Source organism: Clavelina lepadiformis, chromosome 9, assembly GCF_947623445.1.
Source record: "Clavelina lepadiformis chromosome 9, kaClaLepa1.1, whole genome shotgun sequence".
NCBI lineage: Eukaryota > Metazoa > Chordata > Ascidiacea > Aplousobranchia > Clavelinidae > Clavelina > Clavelina lepadiformis.
In genome coordinates, this window is record NC_135248.1 from 3918776 (window position 1) to 3944055 (window position 25280).

Sequence of the window (25280 nt, forward strand, 5' to 3'; positions counted from 1 at the left end):
CCAATGTAATTATTCAATCGTATTTTGATCTTTTTGTTACTCAGTTCATACAACATTATAGTAGTATTCAGAAAACTTATCAACACAAAAGCTATAAATTGGTAGCATTTGAAAATACTGTTATTTGTGTAGATTGTATGTTGTGTTAGTAGTTCAAACAAACTACATAATTTTAATGTTTTATAAACACGCAGTTCCACTACTCATGTTTTGATTAAGTTATCAATTATATATGTAATAAACCCACTATTGAGATTGCGACAATAAAAATTTGCATCGATTCATGCTGTTGATCATCTGCAACTTTTACCTGAATTGATAAGCATTGATTTGAAAGGCCGTTATCGGACATTGTGTTCGACTCTAGCAACAGAACAGCTTTGCATCACTCATACCAGTAAAAGCAAAACCTGCTGTGACCTGGATTCGAACCAGGGTTGCCACGGCCACAACGTGGAGTACTAACCACTATACGATCACAGCTGGATAAGTAGCAGAGGATGGTTTCGATCCATCGACCTCTGGGTTATGGGCCCAGCACGCTTCCGCTGCGCCACTCTGCTGAATGAGTCAATATTAGCTTTCTACTTTACATCAATTTAGCCTTTTATTAAAATTTACCAACTAAGCAACCCAGTTAAATGTAGAGTGTCACACGCAATATAACATATTGATGTAAACCCCAGTGTAACTTTTCAATCGTGTTTTGACCTTTTTGTTACTCAGTTCATACAACATTATAGTAGTATTCAGAAAACTTATCAATACAAAAGCTATAAATTGGTAGCATTTGAAAATACTGTTATTTGTTGAGATTGTATGTTGTGTTAGTAGTTCAAACAAACTACATAACTTTAATGTTTCATAAACACGCAGTTCCACTATACTCATGTTTTGATTAAATTATCAATTATATATGTAATAAACCCATTCTTGAAATTGCGGCAATAAAAATTTGCATCGATTCATGCTGTTGATCATCTGGAACTTTTATCTGAATTGATAAGCATTGATTTGAAAGGCCGATATCGGACATTGTGTTCGACTCTAGCAACAGAACAGCTTTGCATCACTCAATCTAGTAAAAGCAAAATCAACTAAGATTTACCAACTAAGCAACCCAGTTAAATGTAGAATGTCACACGCAATATAACATATTGATGTAAACCCCAATGTAATTATTCAATCGTATTTTGACTTTTTTGTTACTCAGTTCATACAACATTATAGTAGTATTCAGAAAACTTATCAACACAAAAGCTATAAATTGGTAGCATTTGAAAATACTGTTATTTGTGTAGATTGTATGTTGTGTTAGTAGTTCAAACAAACTACATAACTTTAATGTTTCATAAACACGCAGTTCCACTAGTCATGTTTTGATTAAGTTATCAATTATATATGTAATAAACCCACTATTGAGATTGCGACAATAAAAATTTGCATCGATTCATGCTGTTGATCATCTGCAACTTTTACCTGAAATGATAAGCATTGATTTGAAAGGCCGTTATCGGACATTGTGTTCGACTCTAGCAACAGAACAGCTTTGCATCACTCAATCCAGTAAAAGCAAAATCTGCTGTGACCTGGATTCGAATCAGGGTTGCCACGGCCACAACGTGTAGTACTAACCACTATACGATCACAGCTGGATAAGTAGCAGAGGATGGTTTCGATCCATCGACCTCTGGGTTATGGGCCCAGCACGCTTCCGCTGCGCCACTCTGCTGAATGAGTCAATATTAGCTTTCTACTTTACATCAATTTAGCCTTTTATTAAAATGTACCAACTAAGCAACCCAGTTAAATGTAGAGTGTCACACGCAATATAACATATTGATGTAAACCCCAGTGTAACTTTTCAATCGTATTTTGACCTTTTTGTTACTCAGTTCATACAACATTATAGTAGTATTCAGAAAACTTATCAATACAAAAGCTATAAATTGGTAGCATTTGAAAATACTGTTATTTGTTGAGATTGTATGTTGTGTTAGTAGTTCAAACAAACTAAATAACTTTAATGTTTCATAAACACGCAGTTCCACTATACTCATGTTTTGATTAAATTATCAATTATATATGTAATAAACCCATTCTTGAAATTGTGGCAATAAAAATTTGCATCGATTCATGCTGTTGATCATCTGCAACTTTTATCTGAATTGATAAGCATTGATTTGAAAGGCCGATATCGGACATTGTGTTCGACTCTAGCAACAGAACAGCTTTGAGTCACTCAATCTAGTAAAAGCAAAATCAACTAAGATTTACCAACTAAGCAACCCAGTTAAATGTAGAATGTCACACGCAATATAACATATTGATGTAAACCCCAATGTAATTATTCAATCGTATTTTGACTTTTTTGTTACTCAGTTCATACAACATTATAGTAGTATTCAGAAAACTTATCAACACAAAAGCTATAAATTGGTAGCATTTGAAAATACTGTTATTTGTGTAGATTGTATGTTGTGTTAGTAGTTCAAACAAACTACATAAATTTAATGTTTCATAAACACGCAGTTCCACTAGTCATGTTTTGATTAAGTTATCAATTATATATGTAATAAACCCACTATTGAGATTGCGACAATAAAAATTTGCATCGATTCATGCTGTTGATCATCTGCAACTTTTACCTGAATTGATAAGCATTGATTTGAAAGGCCGTTATCGGACATTGTGTTCGACTCTAGCAACAGAACAGCTTTGCATCACTCAATCCAGTAAAAGCAAAATCTGCTGTGACCTGGATTCGAATCAGGGTTGCCACGGCCACAACGTGGAGTACTAACCACTATACGATCACAGCTGGATAAGTAGCAGAGGATGGTTTCGATCCATCGACCTCTGGGTTATGGGCCCAGCACGCTTCCGCTGCGCCACTCTGCTGAATGAGTCAATATTAGCTTTCTACTTTACATCAATTTAGCCTTTTATTAAAATTTACCAACTAAGCAACCCAGTTAAATGTAGAGTGTCACACGCAATATAACATATTGATGTAAACCCCAGTCTAACTTTTCAATCGTATTTTGACCTTTTTGTTACTCAGTTCATACAACATTATAGTAGTATTCAGAAAACTTATCAATACAAAAGCTATAAATTGGTAGCATTTGAAAATACTGTTATTTGTTGAGATTGTATGTTGTGTTAGTAGTTCAAACAAACTAAATAACTTTAATGTTTCATAAACACGCAGTTCCACTATACTCATGTTTTGATTAAATTATCAATTATATATGTAATAAACCCATTCTTGAAATTGCGGCAATAAAAATTTGCATCGATTCATGCTGTTGATCATCTGCAACTTTTATCTGAATTGATAAGCATTGATTTGAAAGGCCGATATCGGACATTGTGTTCGACTCTAGCAACAGAACAGCTTTGCATCACTCAATCCAGTAAAAGCAAAATCAACTAAGATTTACCAACTAAGCAACCCAGTTAAATGTAGAATGTCACACGCAATATAAGATATTGATGTAAACCCCAATGTAATTATTCAATCGTATTTTGACTTTTTTGTTACTCAGTTCATACAACATTATAGTAGTATTCAGAAAACTTATCAACACAAAAGCTATAAATTGGTAGCATTTGAAAATACTGTTATTTGTGTAGATTGTATGTTGTGTTAGTAGTTCAAACAAACTACATAACTTTAATGTTTCATAAACACGCAGTTCCACTAGTCATGTTTTGATTAAGTTATCAATTATATATGTAATAAACCCACTATTGAGATTGCGACAATAAAAATTTGCATCGATTCATGCTGTTGATCATCTGCAACTTTTACCTGAAATGATAAGCATTGATTTGAAAGGCCGTTATCGGACATTGTGTTCGACTCTAGCAACAGAACAGCTTTGCATCACTCAATCCAGTAAAAGCAAAATCTGCTGTGACCTGGATTCGAATCAGGGTTGCCACGGCCACAACGTGTAGTACTAACCACTATACGATCACAGCTGGATAAGTAGCAGAGGATGGTTTCGATCCATCGACCTCTGGGTTATGGGCCCAGCACGCTTCCGCTGCGCCACTCTGCTGAATGAGTCAATATTAGCTTTCTACTTTACATCAATTTAGCCTTTTAATAAAATGTACCAACTAAGCAACCCAGTTAAATGTAGAGTGTCACACGCAATATAACATATTGATGTAAACCCCAGTGTAACTTTTCAATCGTATTTTGACCTTTTTGTTACTCAGTTCATACAACATTATAGTAGTATTCAGAAAACTTATCAATACAAAAGCTATAAATTGGTAGCATTTGAAAATACTGTTATTTGTTGAGATTGTATGTTGTGTTAGTAGTTCAAACAAACTAAATAACTTTAATGTTTCATAAACACGCAGTTCCACTATACTCATGTTTTGATTAAATTATCAATTATATATGTAATAAACCCATTCTTGAAATTGTGGCAATAAAAATTTGCATCGATTCATGCTGTTGATCATCTGCAACTTTTATCTGAATTGATAAGCATTGATTTGAAAGGCCGATATCGGACATTGTGTTCGACTCTAGCAACAGAACAGCTTTGCATCACTCAATCTAGTAAAAGCAAAATCAACTAAGATTTACCAACTAAGCAACCCAGTTAAATGTAGAATGTCACACGCAATATAACATATTGATGTAAACCCCAATGTAATTATTCAATCGTATTTTGACTTTTTTGTTACTCAGTTCATACAACATTATAGTAGTATTCAGAAAACTTATCAACACAAAAGCTATAAATTGGTAGCATTTGAAAATACTGTTATTTGTGTAGATTGTATGTTGTGTTAGTAGTTCAAACAAACTACATAAATTTAATGTTTCATAAACACGCAGTTCCACTAGTCATGTTTTGATTAAGTTATCAATTATATATGTAATAAACCCACTATTGAGATTGCGACAATAAAAATTTGCATCGATTCATGCTGTTGATCATCTGCAACTTTTACCTGAATTGATAAGCATTGATTTGAAAGGCCGTTATCGGACATTGTGTTCGACTCTAGCAACAGAACAGCTTTGCATCACTCAATCCAGTAAAAGCAAAATCTGCTGTGACCTGGATTCGAATCAGGGTTGCCACGGCCACAACGTGGAGTACTAACCACTATACGATCACAGCTGGATAAGTAGCAGAGGATGGTTTCGATCCATCGACCTCTGGATTATGGGCCCAGCACGCTTCCGCTGCGCCACTCTGCTGAATGAGTCAATATTAGCTTTCTACTTTACATCAATTTAGCCTTTTATTAAAATTTACCAACTAAGCAACCCAGTTAAATGTAGAGTGTCACACGCAATATAACATATTGATGTAAACCCCAGTGTAACTTTTCAATCGTATTTTGACCTTTTTGTTACTCAGTTCATACAACATTATAGTAGTATTCAGAAAACTTATCAATACAAAAGCTATAAATTGGTAGCATTTGAAAATACTGTTATTTGTTGAGATTGTATGTTGTGTTAGTAGTTCAAACAAACTAAATAACTTTAATGTTTCATAAACACGCAGTTCCACTATACTCATGTTTTGATTAAATTATCAATTATATATGTAATAAACCCATTCTTGAAATTGCGGCAATAAAAATTTGCATCGATTCATGCTGTTGATCATCTGCAACTTTTATCTGAATTGATAAGCATTGATTTGAAAGGCCGATATCGGACATTGTGTTCGACTCTAGCAACAGAACAGCTTTGCATCACTCAATCCAGTAAAAGCAAAATCAACTAAGATTTACCAACTAAGCAACCCAGTTAAATGTAGAATGTCACACGCAATATAACATATTGATGTAAACCCCAATGTTTCAATTATTTCCAATGTTTTCAATTATTCAATCGTATTTTGACTTTTTTGTTACTCAGTTCATACAACATTGTAGTAGTATTCAGAAAACTTATCAACACAAAAGCTATAAATTGGTAGCATTTGAAAATACTGTTATTTGTGTAGATTGTATGTTGTGTTAGTAATTCAAACAAACTACATAACTTTAATGTTTCGTAAACACGCAGTTCCACTACTCATGTGTTGATTAAGTTATCAATTATATATGTAATAAACCCACTATTGAGATTGCGACAATAAAAATTTGCATCGATTCATGCTGTTGATCATCTGCAACTTTTTCCTGAATTGATAAGCATTGATTTGAAAGGCCGATATCGGACATTGTGTTCGACTCTAGCAACAGAACAGCTTTGCATCACTCATACCAGTAAAAGCAAAATCTGCTGTGACCTGGATTCGAACCAGGGTTGCCACAGCCACAACGTGGAGTACTAACCACTATACGATCACAGCTGGATAAGTAGCAGAGGATGGTTTCGATCCATCGACCTCTGGGTTATGGGCCCAGCACGCTTCCGCTGCGCCACTCTGCTGAATGAGTGAATATTAGCTTTCTAGTTTACATCAATTTTACCCTTTTTTAAAATTTACCAACTAAGCAACCCAGTTAAATGTAGAATGTCACACGCAATATAACATATTGATGTAAACCCCAATGTAATTTTTCAATCGTATTTTGACCTTTTTGTTACTCAGTTCATACAACATTATAGTAGTATTCAGAAAACTTATCAACACAAAAGCTATAAATTGGTAGCATTTGAAAATACTGTTATTTGTTGAGATTGTGTGTTGTGTTAGTAGTTCAAACAAACTACATAAATACATAAATACATAACTTTAATGTTTCATAAACACGCAGTTCCACTACTCATGTTTTGATTAAATTATCAATTATATATGTAATAAACCCATTATTGAAATTGCGACAATAAAAATTTGCATCGATTCATGCTGTTGATCATCTGCAACTTTTACCTGAATTGATAAGCATTGATTTGAAAGGCCGATATCGGACATTGTGTTCGACTCTAGCAACAGAACAGCTTTGCATCACTCAATCCAGGAAAAGCAAAATCAACTAAGATTTACCAACTAAGCAACCCAGTTAAATGTAGAATGTCACACGCAATATAACATATTGATGTAAACCCCAATGTTTCAATTATTTCCAATGTTTTCAATTATTCAATCGTATTTTGACCTTTTTGTTACTCAGTTCATACAACATTATAGTAGTATTCAGAAAACTTATCAACACAAAAGCTATAAATTGGTAGCATTTGAAAATACTGTTATTTGTGTAGATTGTATGTTGTGTTAGTAATTCAAACAAACTACATAACTTTAATGTTTCGTAAACACGCAATTCCACTACTCATGTGTTGATTAAGTTATCAATTATATATGTAATAAACCCACTATTGAGATTGCGACAATAAAAATTTGCATCGATTCATGCTGTTGATCATCTGCAACTTTTACCTGAATTGATAAGCATTGATTTGAAAGGCCGATATCGGACATTGTGTTCGACTCTAGCAACAGAACAGCTTTGCATCACTCATACCAGTAAAAGCAAAATCTGCTGTGACCTGGATTCGAACCAGGGTTGCCACAGCCACAACGTGGAGTACTAACCACTATACGATCACAGCTGGATAAGTAGCAGAGGATGGTTTCGATCCATCGACCTCTGGGTTATGGGCCCAGCACGCTTCCGCTGCGCCACTCTGCTGAATGAGTGAATATTAGCTTTCTAGTTTACATCAATTTTACCCTTTTTTAAAATTTACCAACTAAGCAACCCAGTTAAATGTAGAATGTCACACGCAATATAACATATTGATGTAAACCCCAATGTAATTTTTCAATCGTATTTTGACCTTTTTGTTACTCAGTTCATACAACATTATAGTAGTATTCAGAAAACTTATCAACACAAAAGCTATAAATTGGTAGCATTTGAAAATACTGTTATTTGTTGAGATTGTGTGTTGTGTTAGTAGTTCAAACAAACTACATAAATACATAAATACATAACTTTAATGTTTCATAAACACGCAGTTCCACTACTCATGTTTTGATTAAATTATCAATTATATATGTAATAAACCCATTATTGAAATTGCGACAATAAAAATTTGCATCGATTCATGCTGTTGATCATCTGCAACTTTTACCTGAATTGATAAGCATTGATTTGAAAGGCCGATATCGGACATTGTGTTCGACTCTAGCAACAGAACAGCTTTGCATCACTCAATCCAGGAAAAGCAAAATCAACTAAGATTTACCAACTAAGCAACCCAGTTAAATGTAGAATGTCACACGCAATATAACATATTGATGTAAACCCCAATGTTTCAATTATTTCCAATGTTTTCAATTATTCAATCGTATTTTGACCTTTTTGTTACTCAGTTCATACAACATTATAGTAGTATTCAGAAAACTTATCAACACAAAAGCTATAAATTGGTAGCATTTGAAAATACTGTTATTTGTGTAGATTGTATGTTGTGTTAGTAATTCAAACAAACTACATAACTTTAATGTTTCGTAAACACGCAATTCCACTACTCATGTGTTGATTAAGTTATCAATTATATATGTAATAAACCCACTATTGAGATTGCGACAATAAAAATTTGCATCGATTCATGCTGTTGATCATCTGCAACTTTTACCTGAATTGATAAGCATTGATTTGAAAGGCCGATATCGGACATTGTGTTCGACTCTAGCAACAGAACAGCTTTGCATCACTCATACCAGTAAAAGCAAAATCTGCTGTGACCTGGATTCGAACCAGGGTTGCCACAGCCACAACGTGGAGTACTAACCACTATACGATCACAGCTGGATAAGTAGCAGAGGATGGTTTCGATCCATCGACCTCTGGGTTATGGGCCCAGCACGCTTCCGCTGCGCCACTCTGCTGAATGAGTGAATATTAGCTTTCTAGTTTACATCAATTTTACCCTTTTTTAAAATTTACCAACTAAGCAACCCAGTTAAATGTAGAATGTCACACGCAATATAACATATTGATGTAAACCCCAATGTAATTTTTCAATCGTATTTTGACCTTTTTGTTACTCAGTTCATACAACATTATAGTAGTATTCAGAAAACTTATCAACACAAAAGCTATAAATTGGTAGCATTTGAAAATACTGTTATTTGTTGAGATTGTGTGTTGTGTTAGTAGTTCAAACAAACTACATAAATACATAAATACATAACTTTAATGTTTCATAAACACGCAGTTCCACTACTCATGTTTTGATTAAATTATCAATTATATATGTAATAAACCCATTATTGAAATTGCGACAATAAAAATTTGCATCGATTCATGCTGTTGATCATCTGCAACTTTTACCTGAATTGATAAGCATTGATTTGAAAGGCCGATATCGGACATTGTGTTCGACTCTAGCAACAGAACAGCTTTGCATCACTCAATCCAGGAAAAGCAAAATCAACTAAGATTTACCAACTAAGCAACCCAGTTAAATGTAGAATGTCACACGCAATATAACATATTGATGTAAACCCCAATGTTTCAATTATTTCCAATGTTTTCAATTATTCAATCGTATTTTGACCTTTTTGTTACTCAGTTCATACAACATTATAGTAGTATTCAGAAAACTTATCAACACAAAAGCTATAAATTGGTAGCATTTGAAAATACTGTTATTTGTGTAGATTGTATGTTGTGTTAGTAATTCAAACAAACTACATAACTTTAATGTTTCGTAAACACGCAATTCCACTACTCATGTGTTGATTAAGTTATCAATTATATATGTAATAAACCCACTATTGAGATTGCGACAATAAAAATTTGCATCGATTCATGCTGTTGATCATCTGCAACTTTTACCTGAATTGATAAGCATTGATTTGAAAGGCCGATATCGGACATTGTGTTCGACTCTAGCAACAGAACAGCTTTGCATCACTCATACCAGTAAAAGCAAAACCTGCTGTGACCTGGATTCGAACCAGGGTTGCCACGGCCACAACGTGGAGTACTAACCACTATACGATCACAGCTGGATAAGTAGCAGAGGATGGTTTCGATCCATCGACCTCTGGGTTATGGGCCCAGCACGCTTCCGCTGCGACACTCTGCTGAATGAGTCAATATTAGCTTTCTACTTTACATCAATTTAGCCTTTTAATAAAATGTACCAACTAAGCAACCCAGTTAAATGTAGAGTGTCACACGCAATATAACATATTGATGTAAACCCCAGTGTAACTTTTCAATCGTATTTTGACCTTTTTGTTACTCAGTTCATACAACATTATAGTAGTATTCAGAAAACTTATCAATACAAAAGCTATAAATTGGTAGCATTTGAAAATACTGTTATTTGTTGAGATTGTATGTTGTGTTAGTAGTTCAAACAAACTAAATAACTTTAATGTTTCATAAACACGCAGTTCCACTATACTCATGTTTTGATTAAATTATCAATTATATATGTAATAAACCCATTCTTGAAATTGTGGCAATAAAAATTTGCATCGATTCATGCTGTTGATCATCTGCAACTTTTATCTGAATTGATAAGCATTGATTTGAAAGGCCGATATCGGACATTGTGTTCGACTCTAGCAACAGAACAGCTTTGCATCACTCAATCTAGTAAAAGCAAAATCAACTAAGATTTACCAACTAAGCAACCCAGTTAAATGTAGAATGTCACACGCAATATAACATATTGATGTAAACCCCAATGTAATTATTCAATCGTATTTTGACTTTTTTGTTACTCAGTTCATACAACATTATAGTAGTATTCAGAAAACTTATCAACACAAAAGCTATAAATTGGTAGCATTTGAAAATACTGTTATTTGTGTAGATTGTATGTTGTGTTAGTAGTTCAAACAAACTACATAAATTTAATGTTTCATAAACACGCAGTTCCACTAGTCATGTTTTGATTAAGTTATCAATTATATATGTAATAAACCCACTATTGAGATTGCGACAATAAAAATTTGCATCGATTCATGCTGTTGATCATCTGCAACTTTTACCTGAATTGATAAGCATTGATTTGAAAGGCCGTTATCGGACATTGTGTTCGACTCTAGCAACAGAACAGCTTTGCATCACTCAATCCAGTAAAAGCAAAATCTGCTGTGACCTGGATTCGAATCAGGGTTGCCACGGCCACAACGTGGAGTACTAACCACTATACGATCACAGCTGGATAAGTAGCAGAGGATGGTTTCGATCCATCGACCTCTGGGTTATGGGCCCAGCACGCTTCCGCTGCGCCACTCTGCTGAATGAGTCAATATTAGCTTTCTACTTTACATCAATTTAGCCTTTTATTAAAATTTACCAACTAAGCAACCCAGTTAAATGTAGAGTGTCACACGCAATATAACATATTGATGTAAACCCCAGTGTAACTTTTCAATCGTATTTTGACCTTTTTGTTACTCAGTTCATACAACATTATAGTAGTATTCAGAAAACTTATCAATACAAAAGCTATAAATTGGTAGCATTTGAAAATACTGTTATTTGTTGAGATTGTATGTTGTGTTAGTAGTTCAAACAAACTAAATAACTTTAATGTTTCATAAACACGCAGTTCCACTATACTCATGTTTTGATTAAATTATCAATTATATATGTAATAAACCCATTCTTGAAATTGCGGCAATAAAAATTTGCATCGATTCATGCTGTTGATCATCTGCAACTTTTATCTGAATTGATAAGCATTGATTTGAAAGGCCGATATCGGACATTGTGTTCGACTCTAGCAACAGAACAGCTTTGCATCACTCAATCCAATAAAAGCAAAATCAACTAAGATTTACCAACTAAGCAACCCAGTTAAATGTAGAATGTCACACGCAATATAACATATTGATGTAAACCCCAATGTTTCAATTATTTCCAATGTTTTCAATTATTCAATCGTATTTTGACTTTTTTGTTACTCAGTTCATACAACATTGTAGTAGTATTCAGAAAACTTATCAACACAAAAGCTATAAATTGGTAGCATTTGAAAATAATGTTATTTGTGTAGATTGTATGTTGTGTTAGTAATTCAAACAAACTACATAACTTTAATGTTTCGTAAACACGCAGTTCCACTACTCATGTGTTGATTAAGTTATCAATTATATATGTAATAAACCCACTATTGAGATTGCGACAATAAAAATTTGCATCGATTCATGCTGTTGATCATCTGCAACTTTTACCTGAATTGATAAGCATTGATTTGAAAGGCCGATATCGGACATTGTGTTCGACTCTAGCAACAGAACAGCTTTGCATCACTCATACCAGTAAAAGCAAAATCTGCTGTGACCTGGATTCGAACCAGGGTTGCCACAGCCACAACGTGGAGTACTAACCACTATACGATCACAGCTGGATAAGTAGCAGAGGATGGTTTCGATCCATCGACCTCTGGGTTATGGGCCCAGCACGCTTCCGCTGCGCCACTCTGCTGAATGAGTGAATATTAGCTTTCTAGTTTACATCAATTTTACCCTTTTTTAAAATTTACCAACTAAGCAACCCAGTTAAATGTAGAATGTCACACGCAATATAACATATTGATGTAAACCCCAATGTAATTTTTCAATCGTATTTTGACCTTTTTTTTACTCAGTTCATACAACATTATAGTAGTATTCAGAAAACTTATCAACACAAAAGCTATAAATTGGTAGCATTTGAAAATACTGTTATTTGTTGAGATTGTGTGTTGTGTTAGTAGTTCAAACAAACTACATAAATACATAAATACATAACTTTAATGTTTCATAAACACGCAGTTCCACTACTCATCTTTTGATTAAATTATCAATTATATATGTAATAAACCCATTATTGAAATTGCGACAATAAAAATTTGCATCGATTCATGCTGTTGATCATCTGCAACTTTTACCTGAATTGATAAGCATTGATTTGAAAGGCCGATATCGGACATTGTGTTCGACTCTAGCAACAGAACAGCTTTGCATCACTCAATCCAGGAAAAGCAAAATCAACTAAGATTTACCAACTAAGCAACCCAGTTAAATGTAGAATGTCACACGCAATATAACATATTGATGTAAACCCCAATGTTTCAATTATTTCCAATGTTTTCAATTATTCAATCGTATTTTGACCTTTTTGTTACTCAGTTCATACAACATTATAGTAGTATTCAGAAAACTTATCAACACAAAAGCTATAAATTGGTAGCATTTGAAAATACTGTTATTTGTGTAGATTGTATGTTGTGTTAGTAATTCAAACAAACTACATAACTTTAATGTTTCGTAAACACGCAATTCCACTACTCATGTGTTGATTAAGTTATCAATTATATATGTAATAAACCCACTATTGAGATTGCGACAATAAAAATTTGCATCGATTCATGCTGTTGATCATCTGCAACTTTTACCTGAATTGATAAGCATTGATTTGAAAGGCCGATATCGGACATTGTGTTCGACTCTAGCAACAGAACAGCTTTGCATCACTCATACCAGTAAAAGCAAAATCTGCTGTGACCTGGATTCGAACCAGGGTTGCCACAGCCACAACGTGGAGTACTAACCACTATACGATCACAGCTGGATAAGTAGCAGAGGATGGTTTCGATCCTTCGACCTCTGGGTTATGGGCCCAGCACGCTTCCGCTGCGCCACTCTGCTGAATGAGTGAATATTAGCTTTCTAGTTTACATCAATTTTACCCTTTTTTAAAATTTACCAACTAAGCAACCCAGTTAAATGTAGAATGTCACACGCAATATAACATATTGATGTAAACCCCAATGTAATTTTTCAATCGTATTTTGACCTTTTTGTTACTCAGTTCATACAACATTATAGTAGTATTCAGAAAACTTATCAACACAAAAGCTATAAATTGGTAGCATTTGAAAATACTGTTATTTGTTGAGATTGTGTGTTGTGTTAGTAGTTCAAACAAACTACATAAATACATAAATACATAACTTTAATGTTTCATAAACACGCAGTTCCACTACTCATGTTTTGATTAAATTATCAATTATATATGTAATAAACCCATTATTGAAATTGCGACAATAAAAATTTGCATCGATTCATGCTGTTGATCATCTGCAACTTTTACCTGAATTGATAAGCATTGATTTGAAAGGCCGATATCGGACATTGTGTTCGACTCTAGCAACAGAACAGCTTTGCATCACTCAATCCAGGAAAAGCAAAATCAACTAAGATTTACCAACTAAGCAACCCAGTTAAATGTAGAATGTCACACGCAATATAACATATTGATGTAAACCCCAATGTTTCAATTATTTCCAATGTTTTCAATTATTCAATCGTATTTTGACCTTTTTGTTACTCAGTTCATACAACATTATAGTAGTATTCAGAAAACTTATCAACACAAAAGCTATAAATTGGTAGCATTTGAAAATACTGTTATTTGTGTAGATTGTATGTTGTGTTAGTAATTCAAACAAACTACATAACTTTAATGTTTCGTAAACACGCAATTCCACTACTCATGTGTTGATTAAGTTATCAATTATATATGTAATAAACCCACTATTGAGATTGCGACAATAAAAATTTGCATCGATTCATGCTGTTGATCATCTGCAACTTTTACCTGAATTGATAAGCATTGATTTGAAAGGCCGATATCGGACATTGTGTTCGACTCTAGCAACAGAACAGCTTTGCATCACTCAATCCAGTAAAAGCAAAATCTGCTGTGACCTGGATTCGAACCAGGGTTGCTACGGCCACAACGTGGAGTACTAACCACTATCAATCACAGCTGGATAAGTAGCAGAGGATGGTTTCGATCCATCGACCTCTGGGTTATGGGCCCAGCACGCTTCCGCTGCGCCACTCTGCTGAATGAGTGAATATTAGCTTTCTAGTTTACATCAATTTAGCCTTTTTTAAAATTTACCAACTAAGCAACCCAGTTAAAGGTAGAATGTCACATGCAATATAACATATTGATGTAAACCCCAATGTAATTTTTCAATCGTATTTTGACCTTTTTATTACTCAGTTCATACAACATTATAGTAGTATTCAGAAAACTTATCAACACAAAAGCTATAAATTGGTAGCATTTGAAAATACTGTTATTTGTTGAGATTGTATGTTGTGTTAGTAGTTCAAACAAACTACATAAATACATAACTTTAAAGTTTTATAAACACGCAGTTCCACTACTCATGTTTTGATTAAATTATCAATTATATATGTAATAAACCCATTATTGAAATTGCGTCAATAAAAATTTGCATCGATTCATGCTGTTGATCATCTGCAACTTTTACCTGAATTGATAAGCATTGATTTGAAAGGCCGATATCGGACATTGTGTTCGACTCTAGCAACAGAACAGCTTTGCATCACTCAATCCAGTAAAAGCAAAATCAACTAAGATTTACCAACTAAGCAACCCAGTTAAATGTAGAATGTCACACGCAATATAACATATTGATGTAAACCCCAATGTAATTTTTCAATCGTATTTTGATCTTTTTGTTACTCAGTTCATACAACATTATAGTAGTTTTCAAAAAACTTATCAACACAAAAGCTATAAATTGGTAGCATTTGAAAATACTGTTATTTGTGTAGATTGTATGTTGTGTTAGTAGTTCAAACAAATTACATAACTTTAATGTTTCATAAACACGCAGTTCCACTACTCATGTGTTGATTAAATTATCAATTATATATGTAATAAACCCACTGTTGAGATTGCGACAATAAAAATTTGCATCGATTCATGCTGTTGATCATCTGCAACTTTTACCTGAATTGATAAGCATTGATTTGAAAGGCCGTTATCGGACATTGTGTTCGACTCTAGCAACAGAACAGCTTTGCATCACTCAATCCAGTAAAAGCAAAATCTGCTGTGACCTGGATTCGAATCAGGGTTGCCACGGCCACAACGTGGAGTACTAACCACTATACGATCATAGCTGGATAAGTAGCAGAGGATGGTTTCGATCCATCGACCTCTGGGTTATGGGCCCAGCACGCTTCCGCTACGCCACTCTGCTGAATGAGTCAATATTAGCTTTCTACTTTACATCAATTTAGCCTTTTATTAAAATTTACCAACTAAGCAACCCAGTTAAATGTAGAGTGTCACACGCAATATAACATATTGATGTAAACCCCAGTGTAACTTTTCAATCGTGTTTTGACCTTTTTGTTACTCAGTTCATACAACATTATAGTAGTATTCAGAAAACTTATCAATACAAAAGCTATAAATTGGTAGCATTTGAAAATACTGTTATTTGTTGAGATTGTATGTTGTGTTAGTAGTTCAAACAAACTACATAACTTTAATGTTTCATAAACACGCAGTTCCACTATACTCATGTTTTGATTAAATTATCAATTATATATGTAATAAACCCATTCTTGAAATTGAGACAATATAAATTTGCATCGATTCATGTTGTTGATCATCTGCAACTTTTATCTGAATTGATAAGCATTGATATGAAAGGCCGATATCGGACAATGTGTTCGACTCTAGCAACAGAACAGCTTTGCATCACTCAATCTAGTAAAAGCAAAATCAACTAAGATTTACCAACTAAGCAACCCAGTTAAATGTAGAATGTCACACGCAATATAACATATTGATGTAAACCCCAATGTAATTATTCAATCGTATTTTGACTTTTTTGTTACTCAGTTCATACAACATTATAGTAGTATTCAGAAAACTTATCAACACAAAAGCTATAAATTGGTAGCATTTGAAAATACTGTTATTTGTGTAGATTGTATGTTGTGTTAGTAGTTCAAACAAACTACATAACTTTAATGCTTCATAAACACGCAGTTCCACTACTCATGTTTTGATTAAGTTATCAATTATATATGTAATAAACCCACTATTGAGATTGCGACAATAAAAATTTGCATCGATTCATGCTGTTGATCATCTGCAACTTTTACCTGAATTGATAAGCATTAATTTGAAAGGCCGTTATCGGACATTGTTTTCGACTCTAGCAACAGAACAGCTTTGCATCACTCAATCCAGTAAAAGCAAAATCTGCTGTAATCTGGATTCGAATCAGGGTTACCACGGCCACAACGTGGAGTACTAACCACTATACGATCACAGCTTGATAAGTAGCAGAGGATGGTTTCGATCCATCGACCTCTGGGTTTCGATCCATCGACCATCGACCGATGGTTTCGATCCATCGACCCAGCACGCTTCCGCTGCGACACTCTGCTGAATGAGTCAATATTAGCTTTCTACTTTACATCAATTTAGCCTTTTATTAAAATTTACCAACTAAGCAACCCAGTTAAATGAAGAGTGTCACACGCAATATAACATATTGATGTAAACCCCAGTGTAACTTTTCAAACGTATTTTGACCTTTTTGTTACTCAGTTCATACAACATTATAGTAGTATTCAGAAAACTTATCAATACAAAAGCTATAAATTGGTAGCATTTGAAAATACTGTTATTTGTTGAGATTGTATGTTGTGTTAGTAGTTCAAACAAACTACATAACTTTAATGTTTCATAAACACGCAGTTCCACTATACTCATGTTTTGATTAAATTATCAATTATATATGTAATAAACCCATTCTTGAAATTGCGGCAATAAAAATTTGCATCGATTCATGCTGTTGATCATCTGCAACTTTTATCTGAATTGATAAGCATTGATTTGAAAGGCCGATATCGGACATTGTGTTCGACTCTAGCAACAGAACAGCTTTGCATCACTCAATCCAGTAAAAGCAAAATCAACTAAGATTTACCAACTAAGCAACCCAGTTAAATGTAGAATATCACACGCAATATAACATATTGATGTAAACCCCAATGTAATTTTTCAATCGTATTTTGACTTTTTTGTTACTCAGTTCATACAACATTATAGTAGTATTTAGAAAACTTATCAACACAAAAGCTATAAATTGGTAGCATTTGAAAATACTGTTATTTGTGTAGATTGTATGTTGTGTTAGTAATTCAAACAAACTACATAACTTTAATGTTTCGTAAACACGCAGTTCCACTACTCATGTGTTGATTAAGTTATCAATTATATATGTAATAAACCCACTATTGAGATTGCGACAATAAAAATTTGCATCGATTCATGCTGTTGATCATCTGCAACTTTTACCTGAATTGATAAGCATTGATTTCAAAGGCCGATATCGGACATTGTGTTCGACTCTAGCAACAGAACAGCTTTGCATCACTCATACCAGTAAAAGCAAAATCTGCTGTGACCTGGATTCGAACCAGGGTTGCCACAGCCAAAACGTGGAGTACTAACCACTATACGATCACAGCTGGATAAGTAGCAGAGGATGGTTTCGATCCATCGACCTCTGGGTTATGGGCCCAGCAAGCTTCCGCTGCGCCTCTCTGCTGAATGAGTGAATATTAGCTTTCTAGTTTACATCAATTTTACCCTTTTTCAAAATTTACCAACTAAGCATCCCAGTTAAATGTAGAATGTCACTCGCAATATAACATATTGATGTAAACCCCAGTGTAATTTTTCAATCGTATTTTGACCTTTTTGTTACTCAGTTCATACAACATTAAAGTAGTATTCAGAAAACTTATCAACACAAAAGCTATAAATTGGTAGCATTTGAAAATACTGTTATTTGTTGAGATTGTATGTTGTGTTAGTAGTTCAAACAAACTACATAAATACATAACTTTAATGTTTTATAAACACGCAGTTCCAATGCTCATTTTTTGATTAAATTATCAATTATATATGTAATAAACCCATTATTGAATTTGCGTCAATAAAAATTTGCATCGATTCATGCTGTTGATCATCTGCAACTTTTACCTGAATTGATAAGCATTGATTTGAAAGGCCGATATCGGACATTGTGTTCGACTCTAGCAACAGAACAGCTTTGCATCACTCAATCCAGTAAAAGCAAAATCAACTAAGATTTACCAACTAAGCAACCCAGTTAAATGTAGAATGTCACACGCAATATAACATATTGATGTAAACCCCAATGTTTCAATTATTTCCAATGTTTTCAATTATTCAATCGTATTTTGACTTTTTTGTTACTCAGTTCATACAACATTATAGTAGTATTCAGAAAACTTATCAACACAAAAGCTATAAATTGGTAGCATTTGAAAATACTGTTATTTTTGTAGATTGTATGTTGTGTTAGTAATTCAAACAAACTACATAACTTTAATGTTTCGTAAACACGCAATTCCACTACTCATGTGTTGATTAAGTTATCAATTATATATGTAATAAACCCACTATTGAGATTGCGACAATAAAAATTTGCATCGATTCATGCTGTTGATCATCTGCAACTTTTACCTGAATTGATAAGCATTGATTTGAAAGGCCGACATCGGACATTGTGTTCGACTCTAGCAACAGAACAGCTTTGCATCACTCATACCAGTAAAAGCAAAACCTGCTGTGACCTGGATTCGAACCAGGGTTGCCACGGCCACAACGTGGAGTACTTACCACTATACGATCACAGCTGGATAAGTAGCAGAGGATGGTTTCGATCCTTCGACCTCTGGGTTATGGGCCCAGCACGCTTCCGCTGCGCCACTCTGCTGAATGAGTCAATATTAGCTTTCTAGTTTACATCAATTTTACCCTTGTTTAAAATTTACCAACTAAGCAACCCAGTTAAATGTAGAATGTCACACGCAATATAACATATTGATGTAAACCCCAATGTAATTTTTCAATCATATTTTGACCTTTTTGTTACTCAGTTCATACAACATTATAGTAGTATTCAGAAAACTTATCAACACAAAAGCTATAAATTGGTAGCATTTGAAAATACTGTTATTTGTTGAGATTGTATGTTGTGTTAGTAGTTCAAACAAACTCCATAACTTTAATGTTTCATAAACACGCAGTTCCACTATACTCATGTTTTGATTAAGTTATCAATTATATATGTAATAAACCCACTATTGAGATTGCGACAATAAAAATTTGCATCGATTCATGCTGTTGATCATCTGCAACTTTTATCTGAATTGATAAGCATTGATTTGGAAGGCCGATATCGGACATTGTGTTCGACTCTAGCAACAGAACAGCTTTGCATCACTCAATCCAGTAAAAGCAAAATCAACTAAGATTTACCAACTAAGCAACCCAGTTAAATGTAGAATGTCACACGCAATATAACATATTGATGTAAACCCCAATGTAATTATTCAATCGTATTTTGATCTTTTTGTTACTCAGTTCATACAACATTATAGTAGTATTCAGAAAACTTATCAACACAAAAGCTATAAATTGGTAGCATTTGAAAATACTGTTGTTTGTGTAGATTGTATGTTGTGTTAGTAGTTCAAACAAACTACATAATTTTAATGTTTTATAAACACGCAGTTCCACTACTCATGTTTTGATTAAATTATCAATTATATATGTAATAAACCCACTTTTCAAATTGCGACAATAAAAATTTGCATCGATTCATGCTGTTGATCATCTGCAACTTTTACCTGAATTGATAAGCATTGATTTGAAAGGCCGATATCGGACATTGTGTTCGACTCTAGCAACAGAACAGCTTTGCATCACTCAATCCAGTAAAAGCAAAATCTGCTGTGACCTGGATTCGAACCAGGGTTGCTACGGCCACAACATGGAGTACTAACCACCATACGATCACAGCTGGATAAGTAGCAGAGGATGGTTTCGATCCTTCGACCTCTGGGTTATGGGCCCAGCACGCTTCCGCTGCGCCACTCTGCTGAATGAGTGAATATTAGCTTTCTAGTTTACATCAATTTAGCCTTTTTTAAAATTTACCAACTAAGCAACCCAGTTAAATGTAGAATGTCACATGCAATATAACATATTGATGTAAACCCCAATGTAATTTTTCAATCGTATTTTGACCTTTTTGTTACTCAGTTCATACAACATTATAGTAGTATTCAGAAAACTTATCAACACAAAAGCTATAAATTGGTAGCATTTGAAAATACTGTTATTTGTTGAGATTGTATGTTGTGTTAGTAGTTCAAACAAACTACATAACTTTAATGTTTCATAAACACGCAGTTCCACTATACTCATGTTTTGATTAAGTTATCAATTATATATGTAATAAACCCACTATTGAGATTGCGACAATAAAAATTTGCATCGATTCATGCTGTTGATCATCTGCAACTTTTACCTGAATTGATAAGCATTGATTTGGAACCCGATATCGGACATTGTGTTCGACTCTAGCAACAGAACAGCTTTGCATCACTCAATCCAGTAAAAGCAAAATCTGCTGTGACCTGGATTCGAACCAGGGTTGCCACGGCCACAACGTGGAGTACTAACCACTATACGATCACAGCTGGATAAGTAGCAGAGGATGGTTTCGATCCATCGACCTCTGGGTTATGGGCCCAGCACGCTTCCGCTGCGCCACTCTGCTGAATGAGTGAATATTAGCTTTCTAGTTTACATCAATTTAGCCTTTTTAAAATTTACCAACTAAGCAACCCAGTTAAATGTAGAATGTCACATGCAATATAACATATTGATGTAAACCCCAATGTAATTTTTCAATCGTATTTTGACCTTTTTATTACTCAGTTCATACAACATTATAGTAGTATTCAGAAAACTTATCAACACAAAAGCTATAAATTGGTAGCATTTGAAAATACTGTTATTTGTTGAGATTGTATGTTGTGTTAGTAGTTCAAACAAACTACATAACTTTAATGTTTCATAAACACGCAGTTCCACTATAGTCATGTTTTGATTAAGTTATCAATTATATATGTAATAAACCCACTATTGAGATTGCGACAATAAAAATTTGCATCGATTCATGCTGTTGATCATCTGCAACTTTTACCTGAATTGATAAGCATTGATTTGAAAGGCCGACATCGGACATTGTGTTCGACTCTAGCAACAGAACAGCTTTGCATCACTCAATCCAGTAAAAGCAAAATCTGCTGTGACCTGGATTCGAACCAGGGTTGTCACGGCCACAACGTTGAGTACTAACCACTATACGATCACAGCTGGATAAGTAGCAGAGGATGGTTTCGATCCATTGACCTCTGGGTTATGGGCCCAGCACGCTTCCGCTGCGCCACTCTGCAGAATGAGTGAATATTAGCTTTCTAGTTTACATCAATTTTACCCTTTTTTAAAATTTACCAACTAAGCAACCCAGTTAAATGTAGAATGTCACACGCAATATAACATATTGATGTAAACCCCAGTGTAATTTTTCAATCATATTTTGATCTTTTTGTTACTCAGTTCATACAACATTATGGTAGTATTCAGAAAACTTATCAATACAAAAGCTATAAATTGGTAGCATTTGAAAATACTGTTATTTGTTGAGATTGTATGTTGTGTTAGTAGTTCAAACAAACTACATAAATACATAACTTTAATGTTTCATAAACACGCAGTTCCACTACTCATGTTTTGATTAAATTATCAATTATATATGTAATAAACCCATTATTGAAATTGCGACAATAAAAATTTGCATCGATTCATGCTGTTGATCATCTGCAACTTTTACCTGAATTGATAAGCATTGATTTGAAAGGCCGATATCGGACATTGTGTTCGACTCTAGCAACAGAACAGCTTTGCATCACTCAATCCAGTAAAAGCAAAATCTGCTGTGACCTGGATTCGAACCAGGGTTGCTACGGCCACCACGTGGAGTACTAACCACTATACGATCACAGCTGGATAAGTAGCAGAGGATGGTTTCGATCCATCGACCTCTGGGTTATGGGCCCAGCACGCTTCCGCTGCGCCGCTTTGCTGAATGAGTCAATACTAGCTTTCTAGTTTACATCAATTTAGTCTTTTATTAAAATTTACCAACTAAGCAACCCAGTTAAATGTAGAGTGTCACACGCAATATAACATATTGATGTAAACCCCAATGTAATTTTTCAATCGTATTTTGACCTTTTTGTTACTCAGTTCATACAACATTATAGTAGTATTCAGAAAACTTATCAACACAAAAGCTATAAATTGGTAGCATTTGAAAATACTGTTATATGTGTAGATTGTATGTTGTGTTAGTAGTTCAAACAAACTACATAAATACATAACTTTAATGTTTCATAAACAGGCAGTTCCACTACTCATGTTTTGATTAAGTTATCAATTATATATGTAATAAACCCACTATTGAGATTGCGACAATAAAAATTTGCATCGATTCATGCTGTTGATCATCTGCAACTTTTACCTAAATTGATAAGCATTGATTTGAAAGGCCGATATCGGACATTGTGTTCGACTCTAGCAACAGAACAGCTTTGCATCACTCAATCCAGTAAAAGCAAAATCTGCTGTGATCTGGATTCGAACCAGGGTTGCCACGGCCACAACGTGGAGTACTAACCACTATACGATCACAGCTGGATAAGTAGCAGAGGATGGTTTCGATCCATCGACCTCTGGGTTATGGGCCCAGCACGCTTCCGCTGCGCCACTCTGCTGAATGAGTGAATATTAGCTTTCTAGTTTACATCAATTTAGCCTTTTTTAAAATTTTGCAACTAAGCAACCCAGTTAAATGTAGAATGTCACACGCAATATAACATATTGATGTAAACCCCAATGTAATTTTTCAATCGTATTTTGACCTTTTGGTTACTCAGTTCATACAACATTATAGTAGTATTCAGAAAACTTATCAATACAAAAGCTATAAATTGGTAGCATTTAAAAATACTGTTATTTGTTGAGATTGTATGTTGTGTTAGTAGTTCAAACAAACTACATAACTTTAATGTTTCATAAACACGCAGTTCCACTATACTCATGTTTTGATTAAGTTATCAATTATATATGTAATAAACCCACTATTGAGATTGCGACAATAAAAATTTGCATCGATTCATGCTGTTGATCATCTGCAACTTTTACCTGAATTGATAAGCATTGATTTGAAAGGCCGATATCGGACATTGTTTTCGACTCTAGCAACAGAACAGCTTTGCATCACTCAATCCAGTAAAAGCAAAATCTGCTGTGACCTGGATTCGAACCAGGGTTGCCACGGCCACAACGTGGAGTACTAACCACTATACGATCACAGCTGGATAAGTAGCAGAGGATGGTTTCGATCCATCGACCTCTGGGTTATGGGCCCAGCACGCTTCCGCTGCGCCACTCTGCTGAATGAGTGAATATTAGCTTTCTAGTTTACATCAATTTTACCCTTTTTTAAAATTTACCAACTAAGCAACCCAGTTAAATGTAGAATGTCACACGCAATATAACATATTGATGTAAACCCCAATGTAATTTTTCAATCGTATTTTGTCCTTTTTGTTACTCAGTTCATACAACATTATAGTAGTATTCAGAAAACTTATCAACACAAAAGCTATAAATTGGTAGCATTTGAAAATACTGTTATTTGTGTAGATTGTATGTTGTGTTAGTAGTTCAAACAAACTACATAAATACATAACTTTAATGTTTTATAAACACGCAGTTCCACTACTCATGTTTTGATTAAATTATCAATTATATATGTAATAAACCCACTATTGAGATTGCGACAATAAAAATTTGCATCGATTCATGCTGTTGATCATCTGCAACTTTTACCTGAATTGATAAGCATTGATTTGAAAGGCCGATATCGGACATTGTGTTCGACTCTAGCAACAGAACAGCTTTGCATCACTCAATCCAGTAAAAGCAAAATCTGCTGTGACCTGGATTCGAACCAGGGTTGCCACGGCCACAACGAGGAGTACTAACCACTATACGATCACAGCTGGATAAGTAGCAGAGGATGGTTTCGATCCATCGACCTCTGGGTTATGGGCCCAGCACGCTTCCGCTGCGCCACTCTGCTGAATGAGTGAATATTAGCTTTCTAGTTTACATCAATTTTACCCTTTTTTAAAATTTACCAACTAAGCAACCCAGTTAAATGTAGAATGTCACACGCAATATAACATATTGATGTAAACCCCAATGTAATTATTCAATCGTATTTTGACTTTTTTTTTACTCATTTCATACAACATTATAGTAGTATTCAGAAAACTTATCAACACAAAAGCTATAAATTGGTAGCATTTGAAAATACTGTTATTTGTGTAGATTGTATGTTGTGTTAGTAGTTCAAACAAACTACATAACTTTAATGTTTCATAAACACGCAGTTCCACTACTCATGTTTTGATTAAGTTATCAATTATATATGTAATAAACCCACTATTGAGATTGCAACAATAAAAATTTGCATCGATTCATGCTGTTGATCATCTGCAACTTTTACCTGAATT

At 34.2% G+C, this 25280-nt stretch overlaps 5 non-coding genes across 5 annotated transcripts; all 5 read right to left on the bottom strand.

Moving 5' to 3' along the window:
• Nucleotides 1-411: 411 nt before the first annotated feature.
• On the bottom strand, nucleotides 412-483 carry Trnah-gug (transfer RNA histidin (anticodon GUG)). The gene has a single exon. It is a non-coding gene; the product is annotated as a tRNA-His (tRNA).
• Nucleotides 484-9893: 9410 nt separating this feature from the next.
• Trnah-gug (transfer RNA histidin (anticodon GUG)) lies at nucleotides 9894-9965 on the bottom strand. Its single transcript has one exon. It is a non-coding gene; the product is annotated as a tRNA-His (tRNA).
• Nucleotides 9966-19406: 9441 nt separating this feature from the next.
• On the bottom strand, nucleotides 19407-19478 carry Trnah-gug (transfer RNA histidin (anticodon GUG)). Its single transcript has one exon. It is a non-coding gene; the product is annotated as a tRNA-His (tRNA).
• A 1779-nt stretch (nucleotides 19479-21257) lies between these two features.
• Nucleotides 21258-21329, bottom strand: Trnah-gug (transfer RNA histidin (anticodon GUG)). The gene has a single exon. It is a non-coding gene; the product is annotated as a tRNA-His (tRNA).
• Nucleotides 21330-24002: 2673 nt separating this feature from the next.
• Trnah-gug (transfer RNA histidin (anticodon GUG)) lies at nucleotides 24003-24074 on the bottom strand. The gene has a single exon. It is a non-coding gene; the product is annotated as a tRNA-His (tRNA).
• Between the last annotated feature and the right edge of the window lie 1206 nt (nucleotides 24075-25280).